This window comes from Aphelocoma coerulescens, chromosome 1 (assembly GCF_041296385.1).
Source record: "Aphelocoma coerulescens isolate FSJ_1873_10779 chromosome 1, UR_Acoe_1.0, whole genome shotgun sequence".
NCBI classification, from domain to species: Eukaryota; Metazoa; Chordata; class Aves; order Passeriformes; family Corvidae; genus Aphelocoma; species Aphelocoma coerulescens.
Genome location: NC_091013.1, coordinates 67739869 through 67753433, shown reverse-complemented (window position 1 = coordinate 67753433; position 13565 = coordinate 67739869). Strand labels below are relative to the sequence as shown.

The 13565-nt window shown below is 47.0% G+C and overlaps 1 protein-coding gene across 1 annotated transcript in view; it reads left to right on the top strand.

Annotated features, from left to right (window-relative positions):
* The first annotated feature begins 2680 nt into the window (after positions 1-2680).
* The window catches only part of LOC138108724 (uncharacterized), a 30943-nt gene continuing 20058 nt past the window's right edge, over positions 2681-13565 (top strand). Inside the window, exon 1 of the mRNA XM_069011768.1 lies at positions 2681-2772. The gene's annotated coding sequence lies outside the window, so the exon portion shown is untranslated. The remainder of the gene's footprint in view (positions 2773-13565) is intronic.

Sequence of the window (13565 nt, the reverse complement as noted above, 5' to 3'; positions counted from 1 at the left end):
TGCATCTAGTCTGCCTGTTGGCACTGCTCTTTGTTATGCAGTAACTCCTGTGCTCATGAATTGTCTGGAAAAATGCTTGTGGGCCCGTTCCAAAACCATGTCAATGACTTTTTGCAAAAATGAAAAACAATTCTGGCAATTTCGGTTGCATGATGCACCTTTGGTAATCAACAGAGGTCAACAAACTGTGTGCAGCAAAGGATGGTGCCCATCCAAAAAAGCTCTTGACTCAGGGGACTCAGGATCTGCAGCTGAATCTCAGCCTGTTGTCCATATGTATCTCTGGTCTGCACAATGCCCGTGCCTTGGAATGGATTCTAAGAAAAGTTCAGGCTGACTATGGGCCCAATACTAAGTGGAAATAAAGCACCTTTTCTGAAATCTGGTTCCTAAAAACAAAAAAGGGAAGTGTAATGGAAACTTGAGTGAATGGAGGCTAGACTTTAGCTAGATCACTAAGTCCAATTTTTCCAGATCTCATCTCTAGACCTTAGAATACCAAATAGAGCCAAGCACAAGCCAAGTAGAAACATTTTCAATTGTGAAAGAGTAATACTCTCTTTGCAAATCATCCTTAGCCAAGGCCACACCCCAAATGAGTTCTCTTTTTCAGTGTTTCACTAAAGAAGCAGCCTCATGGGAAGGCTAAACACCCTGGGACCAATATTAAATATTGTGAGATAATGGAAGGTCACTTACCCTCTTCAGTATTTTCTGAATGAAAGACTCCTTAGAATGGGGAAAAGTAAAAGGCTGTAGGATCACTTGTAGACATCCTATTAACTGAGGCTGTATCTTGAGATTTCTAACATGGCATTGCTGAAGTTTCTAAAACAGCTTTCAAAACTTGCAAGACCACTAAAAGATTATTCAAGGATCAGGGAGCACAATCCAGGAACTGAAGTGGAAGAGTCTGTAACTGGTTTTGATGCAATTACCAGCATGCACAGTTAAATCATACATGTACATGCTGTATGTTTCACCAAAGTTGTTTAAGCTTCTTTTCTTATTGAAAGGCAATGACTGGCCCGCCTTTTGCACAGGTGAATGCAATTTAAATATGTTCATAGGTAAAGCAGACACAGCAGCTGGAGGATTAATTAAACGTTTGCCTAACTACGTAAACAGACAGTGATATATCTTCATAGCATCTGGCAGTTTAACCATTCACTAGGCATCCTATAATTAGCATGCTGATGAATTTAATAGAATACTGTTCTAATATAGTGCCAGATGGTCCTTCTGACTTACAAGGGGAATGACAATCTCTGTCATGTTTACTTCAAGGGCAGCAGAACAGCCAAAAAGATCCTTCTCAGACTACAACACTGATGATGTAAGAGGTTATGTTTGCTGTCCTCAGAAAGAAATGGCTTTAAGTGTTGCTATGTGAAGTAAGCATGGTTCAGGAACTTCACATGAAAAGTTTGCTTGGCTTTCCTCATTTGCTTCTGCTGTTTGGTAAAGACATTAGCTTGCTTGCTGTGTTTGCAGAAGAACTTTGTGTAAGACAAATAAGCACCAATCCCAAGGTACTGTGGAACAGGAGGAGGTGGAGGATAGTGAGTGCTGCTCAGAGAGGTCTGCTCTGCAGCAAGGCCTGTGAGATGACCCCTGGCCACATCAGTGGAGCTTTAAGTTAGTCCAAACATTACACAAGTGACTCTTTGCTGTAGCTCCACTCATTAGAGAAATTAACTTTTACAAAGCAACTGGTGAAATGGCAAGGAAAATAAAATGAGGAATATCCATGGAAGAGAAACTAAAAGACAGAGATGGAGACATACTTGCTGTCAATATATAAAGAAAATTATTATGTAGCCAGCAGAGAATTTCAATAAATTTCAGTATCATTCTGGAGTTTATAACAGACTTTAATGGAATTAGTAGTCAGACTACAGCAATCAAATCAAAGGATGTCTTGTAGCTAAAAACCTCTGGGAGAAGATACCATGTGTGACAGATAAATCTCTCTGGTTCTTTCATTTTGAAGCTGGATGTGGCCTGCTAGGCCAAAGTCTTCTTCATGAAAACTATTGATCATGTTCCAGCTGAACTCCAGCTAACATTCTGAACATCAAAACTTGCTGACTAGTTTTTACTCAGCCTATCTCTGTACAATCCTTTTCTCTTAAATAACAAATTATACTGTCAAAACGTCAGTGTAGGGACTCCGTACAGACTGCTACCTTATCAGCATAACCAACACACTCCATACCGATATCCTATAATATCCCCTGGTACAGAGAACAATTGCTTTTTAAATTCAGGACCTTCCAAACTGTATCTAGACTGATGGAGATATCAAACTACTTTTTTGGGTTCCTGCAGTGATTCTGACTTAAAGACCATTGCACAGTGAGGATTAGTGATCCATGTAACAGCGCATCTGTGAAGGCACAAGGCCGTGCTGTGCTGCGCACCAACAGCATCACCTTCAGGCCTGGGCCATGCTGCACCTCGGCCTCAGTGCAGGGCAGATTCAGTCGTGTGATGGTAACAGAGGAGCCTGTGGGCAGCTCCCACTTCATACCAGTGATTACACACCTGCGTGGCCTTGCCTTTATCTCACAGTGCACCAAGAAGTTCTCATGTGAACATCCTCTCTGTTTGACAATAGAAATGATGAATGGAGTTGTTTTCTTGTAAGAAAATCCTATAAAAGCTTGAATGACCAGAACGGGGACTAATCCTTCCTTCTGATGGGGTCTGCAGGGCATGCTGCTACTCTCCAGTGCTGCACAACACGGGGTTTCCAGCATCTAAAGGGACGTAAGTTTAACTCTACTGTTCTCCTTCTTTATACTGTTAACTTTTGTAAGTTTTATTTTAAATGATGCTTTACAGAATGCAGATGCTTTTCTTACTGGGATCGTAACCGCCGTGTGCAAACCCCTTGTTGCAGCCGGCAGGTCCCACTTAGAAAAGCCTCTCTGGAGAAAGGATCCTGAGGAAAGGGAAGCCCGGGAGGGTGCATGGGTGACTGACCAGGGTGCATGGGTGACTGCCCAGGGTGCAGCAGCGGGCGGGCTGCAAGGCGAGTAGCCCCAGTGGCTTCCGCGGTGGCCAGGGAGAACACGGAGGGGCTGTCTGGACGCCTCCCGCGGCTGAAGTGCTGGGGTGCCCCAGTACGGAAGGGGCAGGGGAAAGGAAAGCCGGGGGACGCTTGCCCTGCGTTTGCCTGTGTGTGAAGCGGGGCCGTCCCGCGCAGCCGGCGGGCAGCGAGCGGGGCGGCCCGGCCCGGGCACGGCGGCGGCTCTGGGGGGTGAGGAGGAGGCGGGGGCGTGCGGCCGCTGGTGCCGCCGGGCCGCCCGCGCCCTCCGCCGCCGGGAGGATGCTCCTGCCCCGGCACCGCCTCTGCCCCCGGCCGGGTCGGGGCGATCCCCGCCCGCTCGGTGCACGGGAGGGGCGCGGCGAAGGGACCGGCGCTCACGGGCTCCGCTCCGCTCGTGATACGCTGGGGATGGCAGGATATGCGACAGGTTATTGCTGTGCCAGGCGGCGGGGCAAGGGGAACCCCAGCTCGTGGAACCCCACCCCACTACCCCAAGAATGAGCGGACAAATACGAACTTGTTGGGGCGGGCAGGGTGGGAGGGTCGTAGGCAAGGATGTCATGCGGGACACTGTCAAACGATTTGCATAAATCCGGGAAGACGATGTCATTTTCTCTGCCCCGCCCGCCAACGCTGCGGCCCCGGCACAGAGGGTCACCAAATCTGAGAGGCATGATTTGACCCTAGTAAAGCCATGGCCGCTGTTACCAATCACCTCTTTGTTTGCCACGTGCCCTAGGATCATTTCCAGGAGAATCTACTCTATGATCTTGCCTGGCACAGAGGTGAGACTGACTGGTCTGTAGTTCCCTGGGTCTTTGGCTTTCCCATTTTAAAAATGGGGGTCTATTTCCCTTTTCCCAGTCATTCGTGTCTTGGTTTCAGACAATTTAAACGAGTACCCTCTGGAATGAGTTGTCTCTCTTTATAGGAGAATATATATAAACATATCTGAATTGCATTCACCTGTGGGAAAGGTGGGCTGGTTGTTGTCACCTTCAGGCTAGTTGGTGATGACTTCCAAGATCCCAGGGCAATTTGCATTTCCTATTCGAGCTCTTTGAGTAATGGGGGCAATCCATGTACTCCAGGTAGCATTGGTGGCATGATGGGTTGCAGGGACCTTTCCTTTAAACATCCAGCCCAGCACTGGTAGTCAGGGTGCCAGAAGCAGCTGTGCTTCAGTGCCAATCACCTCTGAGGCAGCTTGAACCCCTTCATAAGGCCGCAAGACTCTCTTCGCAGTTGGAGTGTAGATGGCCTCAGATCCTCTTGATGCCTTAAGAGGCCTCCTAGACACACAGACTAGACAGGAGTAAGGCAATAAAAATAGATATTTATTTGAAAGATATTTATTCAAAGATAGCCCCTGGGGAGCCAGAGGCTATTGCCAAGATGGACCCCAAGATGGACGACAGGTCACGAGTTCTTCACACTTTTATAGGTTTGGTTCATTTGCATATCAGGGTTATTTCTCCAATTAAAGCTTCAGTTTAATGATGTAATTTCCCCTCAGCTTGCCCCCCTCTCAGAGGCTCTTTGGTTTATACTTTTTGGGCCTAGGACAGTCTAGGTGTCCTTGGAGAGCAGGCCGGGAAAGGCTTTGTTGTCTACCTAGCATGAGAGAGCAGAAATAAAGAGGCTACAAGAAACTTCAGACACTAGGCAGTACAGGATTTGAAAAATATAAAAGTTAAAACCTAAGGCATCACTCTGTATACCTGACTCCAAAACCAAAGAGGTCATCCTTGAGTCTCTCCAGGTACCTTCTGCCAGAGGCTCCAAGCTGTGGTGCACAGCACGTTATTCACATCCTGTCCTGCCTGGCCCTAGGGCTGCTGATGAGCAGTTTCTTGTTTGATCTGTTCAAAGGCTTGCTGTTTTTCTTCCATGTCACAAGGTAGAGAGGGCTTACAATCTGGTTGTATTCTGAGATGTGCATCCTCCAAAAACCCATGGTGCCTAGGAAAGCCTGTGTTTTTTTCTTGCTGGTCAGTGAGGACATGGTAGGTATCTTATTAATCACCTCTGTTGGAATCTGTTGACAGCTGTCTTGCCACTTTACTCCTAGGAACTGAATTTCCTGGGCAGGTCCCTTGACATTATTTTGTTTAATGACAAAAACAGCTTTCAGGAGAATCTGAATTATTTTCTCCCCTTTCTCAAAAACATCTTCTGTTGTGTTGCCCCATACAATAAGTCATTGATAAACTGCAAGTGTTCTGGAACCTCACCCTTTTCAGTGCAGTCGGGATCAGTCCACAGAAAATGGTGGGACTGTACTTCCACCCCGATGCAGTCAATTCCAAGTACACTGCACGTCCATCCAGGTGACAGCAAACTGTGGCCTGCATTCTGCTGCTAGAATAGCAAAAAACACATTTGCACTGTCAAGAGTGGAGTCCCATTTTGCTGCCTTGGACTCCAGTTCATGCTAAAGTTCCAGCATGTCTGTCACGGCAGCACTCAGTGATGGTGTGACTTCATTCAGAATCACAGAATCAACTAGGCTGGCAAAGACCTCTGAGAACACCACATTCAACCCATGGCCTAACACTGCCTTCTCAACCAGACCACAGCACTAAGTGCCATATCCAGTAATTTCTTAAACACCTCCAGGGACAGTGACTCCAACACCTCTCTAGGCAGCATATTCCAATGCCCCCTTTCTGTGAAGAACTTCTTCCTAATGTCCAACCTAAACCACCTCCCCTGGCACAGCTTAAGACTGTGTCCTCTTGTCCCGTCACTGGTTGCTTGGGAGAAAAGACCAACCCCCTCCTGGCTCCACCCTCCTTTCAGGCAGTTGTAGAGTGATAAGGTCTCCCCTGAGCCTCCTCCTCTCCAGGCTAAACACCCCCAGCTCCCTTAGCCACTCTTCATAGGACTTGTGCTCCAGACCCTTCACCAGCTCTGTTGCCCTTCTCTGGACACACTCCAGCATCTCAACATCCTTCCTAAATTGGGGGCCCAGAACTGGACACAGTACTCAAGGTGCAGCCTCACCATTGCCAAGTACAGGGGAAGAATCCCTTCCCTAGTCCTGCTGGCCACGCTATGTGCTGATATATACCGACTTCCCCAGCTGCTTCCCATGTGACCTTATCTCCTCCCCCTGTGTGTAGGGGTTTTATTTGGGCAGGACCAGGGAGGTTCGCAGATCCCCTAGTGTTAACCAGCCAAGTGGCTTCTGCTCAATTTGCATCCCCATCCTTCCATGCACCATTACCAAACACTTAACATAGTCTTCAGCAGTCCATCATACCTCTCAGTCTTTCCAGAGGCTTATGGGTCATAAGGGATGTGATGTATCCACTCAATGCCATGTTTCTTTGCCCAAGGGTTTATAAGGTTGTTTCAAGAATTAGTCCCATTGTCTGACTCTGTTCTCTCTGGGGTACCCTGTTGCCACAAAATGCGTCTTTCAAGACCTGAGATGGTGTCTCAAGCAGTGGCAATGGTTTACAGGGTATGTTGCCAGCCAGCCAGTTGCTGCCTCTACCATGGTGAGTATGTAATGCTTGTCTTGGTGTGTCCATGGCAGTGATCCAGTGCAGTCAGTTTGCCAGGCCTCACCATACTGGAAACCCAGATGCCGCCCTCTATTCCAAGGAGGTTTCCCTCACATGGCTCCCTTGATTGCAGCACAGGTTTCACATTTGTGAAACACCTGTGTGATGGCCTCTGTGGTCAGGTGCACCCATTGATCATGAGTCCATCTGTCTGTTGTATCCTTTCCTAGATGCCCTGATGTTTCATGGGCTATAAATAGCTCACCCTTTCCTTCCCAGTCTAAGTCTACCTGAGTTAATTCAGTTTTGGCAGCCTTATCCACCTGTTCCTTGTTCTGATGTTTTTCAGTAGCATGCCTTTAGGCATGTGAGCATTTACATGGGGTACCTTCAGAATCATGTTTTCTGCCCATGAAGCATGGCCTATTGGCACACTGCTGGCTCATGTTCAGCCTGATGTCAATCAGCACCCCCAGGTTTCTGCCTGGCCACTGTCCAGCCATTCTGTCCCCAACCTGTAGTGCTTCATGGGGTTGTTGTGGCCAAAGTGCAGGACCTGGCACCTGGTCTTGCTGAACCTTATTGATGCCTTAAGAGGCCTCCTAGATACAGAGACTAGACAGGAGTAGGGCAATAAAAGTAGGTATTTATTTGAAAGGCCTTCAAAGATACCCCCTGAGGAGCCAGAGGCTATTGCCAAGATGGACCCTAAGATGGACAACAAGTCACGAGTTCTTCACACTTTTATAAGTTTGGTTCATTTGCATATCAGGGTTAATTCTCCAATTAAAGCTTCGGTTTAATGATGCAATTTCCCCTCTGCCTGCCCCCCTTAGAGGCTCTTTGGTTTATACTTTTTGGACCTAGGATGATCTGAGTGTCCTTGAAGAGCAGGCCTGGAGAGGCTTTGTTATGTCTACCTAGTGTGAGAGAGCAGAACTTAACAGGCTACAAGAAACTTCAGTTACACACTAAGCAGTACAGAATCTGAAAAATACAAAAGTTAAAACCTAAGGCATAATTATATCCTTGGATTCAGCCCATCGATCCATCCTGTCCAGGTCTCTCTGCAGATCCCTCCTACCCTCCAGTAGATCGTCACTCCCCCCTAGCTTGGTGTTATCAGCAAATTTGCTAATGGTGGACTCAATCCCCTCATCTAGATCATCAGTAAAGATATTGAACAGGACATGGTCCAACACTGATCCCTGGGAAACACCAATGACTGGCCAACAACTGGATGCGTAACTGGAAACTCAAGACATGCATCCACCTTTGCAGGCCATGAGGCTCCCCCAACTTTGCTGTGACAGTAGCCCAGCTTTTATAGTGTTAAACAAACAGGCTAACTAAATTTCTAATATCATTCTGCTGTTGGCTTTCTCCCAAAGCCTGGCCAGGGCTCAAGGAGAAACTAAAGGAGTTGTCTTTGATCCTATACCCCCTTAATTAGGCCAGATGTGGCCTTACCTGGTTATTTCCTAGATATGGAAAGGTAAATGCATATTTTGCCAATAAATGGACACCTATAAAATGACTTTGTTAATGAATCAATATATATACAACATTTGGTTGGAAGGTTCATCTATAGGTCAGCTTTGGCTCAGGGCCTGTTATTCAGGCATTAGTATTTCAGTCGCTAAAAAACAGGAATATGTTTCTGGCCCTAGCTGTGCAAATTTCAGCCATACCTGTGATGTGCACTGGACACTGTCTGGACTTTCAGGGAATCTCTTATCCTCTGAAAAAATGATCTCCAGCACAGCTAATTCCCTCAGGCATCAGATACCTTGCTCCATAGTGTTCCACTGTCCTTGCTGCACATGGAGGTCCTCCTTACAAAGGTATCTTTCTCTCACACTTGCCAGCAGTTACTGCCAGAAGCTGAGAGTTTCCCATTTTTTCCTGATCCCCTGGTCAATGACCACATCCCAGGACAGGGATACCATTTGCTTGACCTCACTTTTGTCCAGAATGGTGTCATTGGCTGCAGCGTCCCAGATACGGAGCAGCCAGGTCAGGATGGACTCGTTTGTCTGGCAGGTGAACTCTCTCCGCAGGTCACGCAGCTCACCCAGGGATAGAGAGCGGGTGATGATCTCCAGCTCTGTCTCCTGCTGAGTGTGAAGGTCCAGCTACTTCATCAGTCACTATGTGGACTGATTTGCTCTTAGATTTCTTTTTCTGAATGGGGGCAACTGCTACCAGCTTAGGCTGTCGTGGCTCAGTGACAATTTGTGTGGACACAGTGACTGTTGTTTTGGTTCCTTTTCCCCCGGCTCAGTGACGGTTTGTGTTGACATAGTGCTCGTTGATTTGTTTCTTTTCTCCTCCTCCTGAAGGTGCTGTACCATAAAGGTGTCCAGTAGGTAGTGGCCAGGGCCCAGCAGTTGCAGTGAACTGTCCATCTCTGGACCTGTCAGAACATTTTCCCTTCACTGGTGGTAAACAAAAAACCAACTCTCAGTCCAGAGCTACAAAGGAGGCTGCTATCACCTAAAGGTACTTCAGTCCTGCTTGCTTTCTTAGTAGTCCTCATCTGGAATCCTCTCCTCTCTCTCATGAGTTACCTGCCAGAAGGTCAGCTGGTCTCTGGTCTTTAGCAGAAACACCTGGTTCAGCACAGCTGTAACTCTTCAAGGTTGAGGCTGCCTGCCTGCTGCCTTGTTCTCCTACACTTCACATACCTTATTACTTCAGCAGGGTCCTGCAGTTGTTCAGGGGTGAACTTCCAGATCACTGGAGGAGAAAATTTTTCCAAGTACTGCCCCATATCCTTCCACATACTGTACCACTCAGGGTTATCCTATCTTCCAGAGCAGGCCTCCAGAGAACTTCCCTGGAAGCCTCTGTCCTGACTCCAAGCTTGGTGTAAACAGTGCAGGGCGTACAGAGAAAACATAGCAGAACTAACAACAAGATTATTCTGTCCTTAACATCTAGAGGAAACTAAATATTTTCAAAAACTGCTGTATCAGGCCTGAAGGGATGGAAGAAAACATTCTCTCCTCTTCCCCCCACAGGCTGGGTGCAATTATTAATGAGGCCCCAGAGGTGACAGCTCAGACCAGGACAGGCAAACAAGACCGAATATACATTCCAAATGAAACTCATTGGCTGTGATGTTATCATCCCTTAAACACAGTGTATCAGCAACGTGAGTGACCAAGACACAGACACAGACCGGCAGGGAATCTAAATCATTTATTCAAAGAAACAAGATGGTTTTATACACTTTTTCAAGGCACAGTATTTCCTTACATGGTAATATGTAATATGTAAAAAAAAAACGTGACCCATGTTGCCATGTCAGCAACACACTTTTGAAATGTCCTTCTATGGGGTGATCACTTGCTGTTCACCCGTCTTATCAGCTCCTGGTAGGCTCCTCTCTGTAGGGGTCTGCTGTATGACACCTCCTCCCCCCAGGGTCCAGTGGAGACAAGCCTCTGTGTGCTGCCATGTGCTCCTTTGTGCTGCCATGTGCTTCTGCAGCTGCGTGCCACAGCCCACAGCTCAATTCCATCCCATCTCTTCTGACACAACAAAGCAATTTTGACTTTTCTCCCTGATCTTAAAAAGAATGTCATGATGGGCAAATAGGTCCCCATATGCAGAAATATATATACAGGGTTAGGTAAAACATCCATATAAATACACCAAGAAACATGACTATCAGGGAGATTCTGTACCCCAATACAAAAAAGTTTAGAACAAAATTATAATTCCAACTACTCTCTTGTGCTCTACATTGGGCACCAAAAGATGTGCTGGTTTAAAAGTAAACCAGTGGGAAAAATGAACCCCACTCAGAATCACAGTATCACAGAATAACGAGGTTGGAAGGGACCAAGATCATCGAGTCCAACCCATGTCCTAGCACCTCAACTAGACTGTGGCACCAAGTGCCATGTCCAGTCTTTTTTTAAACACATCCAGAGATGGCGACTCTACCACCTCCCTGGGTAGACTGTTCCAGTACTTTATTATTCTTTCCGTGAAAAACTTTTTCCTAATATCCAGTCTATACCTTCCTTGATGCAGCTTGAGACAGTGTCCTCTTGTTCTGTTAGTTGCTGCCTGGTGGAAGAGACCATCCCCTGCCTGTCTACAATCTCCTTTCAGGAAGTTGTAGAGAGTGATAAGGTCACCTCTGAGTCTCCTTTTCTCCAGGCTAAACAATCCCAGTTCCCTCAATCGTTCCTCATAGGGCTTGTGTTCCAGGCCATTCACCAGTCTTGTTGCCCTCCTCTGGACACATTCAAGCATCTCAATGTCCTTCCTAAACTGAGGGGCCCAGAACTGGACACAGTACTCAAGATGTGTCCTTACCAGTGCCGAGTACAGGGGAAGAATGACCTCCCTGCTCCTGCTGGCCACACAATTCCTAATACAGGCCAGGATGCCATTGGCCTTCTTGGCCACCAAGGCACACTGCTGGCTCATGTTCAGCCAGCTATCGACCAGTACCCCCAGGTCCCTTTCTGCCTGGACACTGTCCAGCCACACTGTCCCCAGCTTGTAACGTTGTTGGGGATTTTTGTGGCCAAAATGTAGAACTCGGCACTTGGACTTATTAAACTTCATCCTGTTGGACTCTGCCCATCCATCCAACTGATCCAAGTCTCTCTGCAGAGCCCTCCTACCTTCCAATAGATCAACACAAGCTCCCAGCTTAGTGTCATGTGCAAATTCACTAATGAAGGACTCAGTACCCTCATCCACGTCATCAATAAAAATATTTAACAGAACTGGTCCCAGCACAGATCCCTGAGGGACACCACTGGTGACTGGCTGCCAGCTGGATGCAGCATCATTCCCCATCCCTCTCTGGGCCCGACCATCCAGCCAGTTCTTAACCCAGCAAAGAGTGCTCCTGTCCAAGCCATGGGCTACCAGCTTTTCCAGGAGTTTACTGTGGGAGACAGTGTCAAAGGCCTTGATGAAGTCCAAGTAGACAACATCCACAGCCTTTCCTGCATCTACCAGGCAGGTCACCTGGTCATAGAAGGAGATCAGGTTGGTCAGGCACGACCTACCCTTCGTAAACCCATGCTGGCTGGGTCTGATGCCCTGGCCATCCTGTAAGTGCTGTGTGATAGCCCTCAGTACTGTTCCATTACCTTACCTGGTACTGAGGTCAGGCCAACTGGGCTGTAATTACCAGGATCCTCCTTCCTACCCTTTTTGTAAACGGGTGTCACCTTAACCAGCTTCCAATCATCTGGAACCTCACCAGTGAGCCACGACTCTTGGTAAATGATAGAGAGCAGTTTTGAAAGCTCATCTGCCAGCTCCTTCATCACCCTGGGATGGATCCCATCTGGTCCCATTGATTTATGAATATCCAAGTGTCTCAGCAGTTCTCTGACTGCCTCTTCTTGGATAACAAGAGGACCATTCTGCTCTCTGACACCATCTATCAACCCCGGAAGACTGTTGTTTTGGGGACAAGCTGTCTTCCCACTAAAGACTGAGGCAAAGAAGGCATAAAGCACTTCCGCCTTCTCCTCATCTTTAGTTACTAGGTTACCTGCCTCATCCAATAAGGAACAAAGGTCGGTCTTATCCTTCCTTTTACCATTAATTGTAAAAACTTTTTTTTATTACTTTTAACAGAAGTTACCAATTTAAGTTCAAACTGAGCTTTGGCCTCCCTAATTTTTTTTCTACATGCCCTAGCAGCTCCCTTAAACACTTCCTGAGAAACCTGACCCACCTTCAAAAGATGATACACCTTCTTTTTATTTCTAAGTTCCTTCAAAACTTTGTTGCTCATCCAGGCTGGACGTTTGTCTTGTTGACTCATCTTTTAGCACACAGGGACAGTCTGTTCCTGTGCCCTCAAGATCTCTAATTTGAAGCACACCCATCTCTCCTGAACTCCTTTGTTTTCAAGGGCTGTTTCCCAAGGAACTCTCTGAATAAGTCTCTTGAACAGGCCAAAGTCTGCCCTCCAGAAGTCCAATGTAAAGGTCTTGTTGATATTCCTCCTGATTTCAACAATTATCGAGAATTCTATAATTTCATGATCACTGTGCCCCAAACGGCCTCCAACCTCCACATAACCCCCCAGCCCATCTCTATTTGTGAAAAACAAGTCTAACATAGTCCCTCCCCTGGTGGGCTCTCCCACCAGTTGCAACAAAAAGTTATCCTCCATACACTCTAAAAACTTTCTAGACTGCCTTTTTTCTGCTGTATGAAGTTCCCAGCATATGTCTGGTAGGTTGAAGTTGCCTAGAAGAGCAAGGGTTGATGATCCTGAAACATTCTCCAGTTGCTTATAGAAGAAGTTGTCCACCTCTTCATCCTGGTTGGGTGGACAATAACAGACCCCCAGTAGGATGTCAGCCTTGTTGGCCTTCCCCTTAATTCTTACCCATAAACATTCAACTTCATCATCATTAGTTTCAATATCTATGACATCCAAAACCTCCCTAATATAAAGGGCCACCCCTCCACCTCTTCTCACTTTTCTGTCTCTTCTGAAGAGTTTGTAGCCATCCAGTGCAGTGCTCCAGCTATTTGACTCATCCCACCATGTTTCTGTGATGGCAATTACATCATAGCTTTGTTGTAATACCACAGTCTCCAGCTCTTCTTGTTTGTTACCCATGCTGCATGCATTAGTATACATGCACTTCAGCTGGGCTACTGATTTCACCCCTAACTCAGGCCACCGCACTTGGGCCTGCTTCCAGATAGCCCTGCCTCATCCCCTTCCCCCTTCAGACCTAGTTTTAAGCCCTCTCAATGAGTTCTGCCAGTTCATGAGCTAAAGTTCTTCTGCCCTAACAGAGAGATGCAGCCCATCCAGTTCCAGCAGGTCAGGTGCCATAAGGGTTGCCTCATGGTCAAAGAACCCAAATTTCTGCCGGTGACACCAACCCTTGAGCCACTTGTTGATAATGTGGGCTCTCCTATTTCTTTTACTGTATTTTTCTACCACCAAAGGGACTGAGGAAAAAACTACTTGTGCTCCTGCCCTATCAATC